This window comes from Chrysochloris asiatica, unplaced genomic scaffold (genome assembly GCF_000296735.1).
Source record: "Chrysochloris asiatica unplaced genomic scaffold, ChrAsi1.0 scaffold00036, whole genome shotgun sequence".
In the NCBI taxonomy this organism is placed as follows: domain Eukaryota; kingdom Metazoa; phylum Chordata; class Mammalia; order Afrosoricida; family Chrysochloridae; genus Chrysochloris; species Chrysochloris asiatica.
Window position 1 is genome coordinate 8,690,768 of NW_006408554.1, and position 2,865 is coordinate 8,693,632.

The 2,865-nt window shown below is 38.2% G+C and overlaps 1 pseudogene; it reads left to right on the plus strand.

Moving 5' to 3' along the window:
* Positions 1-1,087: 1,087 nt before the first annotated feature.
* On the plus strand, positions 1,088-2,276 carry LOC102829682 (annotated as a pseudogene).
* The last annotated feature ends 589 nt before the right edge of the window (positions 2,277-2,865 follow it).

Genomic DNA, 2,865 nt, shown 5'->3' on the forward strand with positions numbered 1-2,865 from the left:
TCATCAGCTAAAACAAGGTCTGGGGCAAACTGTGAAATAGGCAAGTTCAGTTGCTCATAGGCAAGTTCAGGCTACAACTGAAGAAAATTAAAACAAGTCCTAGATAGCCAAAATGAAACCTTGAACATATCCCACCTGAGTTTACAAATCATCTCAAGAATAGATTTGATGCATTAGACTTTCTTTACGAATAAGTTCATATAATCCAGTTGCTGTTGACTCAGTTCTGAGTCAGGGAAACCCTGTGTTTGTCAGAGGTGAATGTCCTCAAATTTTCTATGACTAATTGCTGGGAATCGACATGGGTTCTTTCTTCTTGACTGGACTTGAAACACCAACCTCTTAGCTAATAGCTGAGTGTGTTAACCACTTGCACAAACCAGGGACTTAAATTGTGTGTAATTATGCATTTATTTCTCAAATTATTTGTTCTATGTCTGTTCCACTAAATTACAAGCTCCACAAATAAAGGGACTTTTTTTCTGTTTTCAATAACCTTATCCCACTTTTCATCTGTCAGTTTGTCATACTGTGGTGGCTTGCATGTTGCTGTGATTCTGGAAGCTATTCCACAGATATTTAAAATACCAGAAAGGTCACCCATGGTGGACAGGTTTCAGCTGAGCTTTCAAATGAAGACATGCTAAGATGAAGGAGAGACAAATTACTTCCAAAATTTAGTTACTGAAAACATTATGAATTGCAGTGGAACACTGTCAGCAAAATAATTCTGAATATTGAAACATGATGAAGAGCATCAGAATGTTGTCAGATATGGTGCTGGAAAGTGAACTCCAACAGGTTAGAAGGCATTCAAAATACAACTGGGGAAGAACTGCCTCCTCAAAGTAGACGGACCACGATGATGCCTTTGGGACCTTCATTTGCTGATGAGGCACAATTCCAAGTGAAGAGAAACAGCTGTAAACATCCATTAATAATCACAACATGGAATGTATGAAGTATGAATCTATGAAAATTGGAAATTGTCAAAAAAAAAAAAAGGAGATGGAAAGATAATCAGTGCATGCATAGGCCTCAGGTTCTGCCCCTTGCCCCTCCCTGACCAGGATCTCCCTCAGTCAACATGGCGGCTCTCTGGGGGTTCTGCGGTGCTGCAATTTCCTACCAGTTATTTTTGGGAGGTAGAGTTACCCTTGCCCAGAGGGAAGGCATCTGGAAAGCAGTGGCTGCTGAGTTACAGACAGGCTCCAGATTCCAGATATTGAGGCTAAAACACATCACTGTTGTAACCACAAAGAAAAATGTTGCTGCCTCAAGACGTGAAATGTACACAGTGGATTTGATTTAAAAGCAGATTGAAGAGCTCAACATAGGAAAGAGACAGTTAGACAACATGATGGCAGAAGATGCAGAAACTTTTACCCAAGAGGACATTGGTAGAGCTATTGCTTACCTTTTTACAAGCGGTTTGTTTGAGAACAAGCTTGACCAATAATGAAGCATCCTGACCACATTTTTCCAAATCAAAGAGCAATCCACTGGGAAGAAGATGGCTGTAGATTTCATTTTCTATTTTATTCTGGCAAACAATCATATCGTTCATTAATGCATGAAGCATGTGGAAAGCTAAAAGATATAGACAAATGTCAAAATCAATTGCAAGCCAAAGGCCTATTCCTGGAAAAAAATAAAACCAAAGACCAAATTGGCAGCAGATGGCTGATTAAGGAGGAACTAGAAGAAATGTTAGTGGAAAAACTGTCAGATCAAGATTATATGCAATTCACTTGGTTGCTGGAAAGGTTATTGACATTGCAATGTGGTGCTGCTAAAGAATTTGTGCAGAGGTTTTGCAGAAGTGCAACAATTCAATCAGAAAACCAGCTGATTGAACCTTTGCAGTATGATGAGCAAGGAATGGCCTTCAGCACAAGCAAAGATAAAAGAAAGTGCAAAAGCAGAAGCAGTTGTTTATGAACATGGAAGTAGAAAATAAAAGTAAGTGGAATTGATTATTTGCTTTACTTGCCAGTGACACAGGGCAGAGAACAGTCAGTGTCTACTTTTTGTTTCCTTGATCGACTGGGGAAACGTGATATGAACTGTACAGTCTCTGGAGGCAGGAGATCATCACAGGCAGGAGATTAGCAATACACTTGGCAACTGAAAAGCCATATGCAATTTTGTCGCAAAGGACAAGGTTCAAGTGGATGAGACAAGCTGGACTACTTACTACTGATTCGTGTGTCAGAGAACTGAGGAAGCCAGGCCAACGGGGAGCCCGCAGAAAGTTTACGTAGAAGAAACACTAAGTGTTTTTTGTTTTTTTGTTTTTTTTTTTCACAGGAAAGGAGAGGAGAAGCTGCAGGCATAGTTTGCCATATGGCCAACACATAGCATGCTCTCTGTTGGCCATTTTGCAGGCAACCATACCAGACAACTTTTTGAGTTGTGAGATGATTTATTTTAAAATGCTACTTTGTAAAGATTACCTAAAGAAAAAATTGTTTTTGTAAAACAAACAAAAAAAAATTTTTTTTTAAACTAAAATAGAGTACATAAACATTAATATCTAGGTATTAGTGAGCTGAAATAGACTGGTATTGGCCATTTTGAAACTGACAATCACATGGTTTAGTATGTCTGAAATGAAAAATTAAAGAGAAATGGTGTTGCATTCATTATCAAAAAGAACATATCAAGATCTGTCTTGAAGTACAACACTGGCTATGATAGGATAATATCCATATAGGAAGACAAGTTAATACCACTATTATTCAATTTTACACACCAATCACTAAAGCCAGTGATGATGAAGTTGAAGAATTCTACCAAATTCTTCAGTCTAAAATTGATAAAACATGCAATCAAGATGTATTGCTCATTACTGGTGATTGGAAT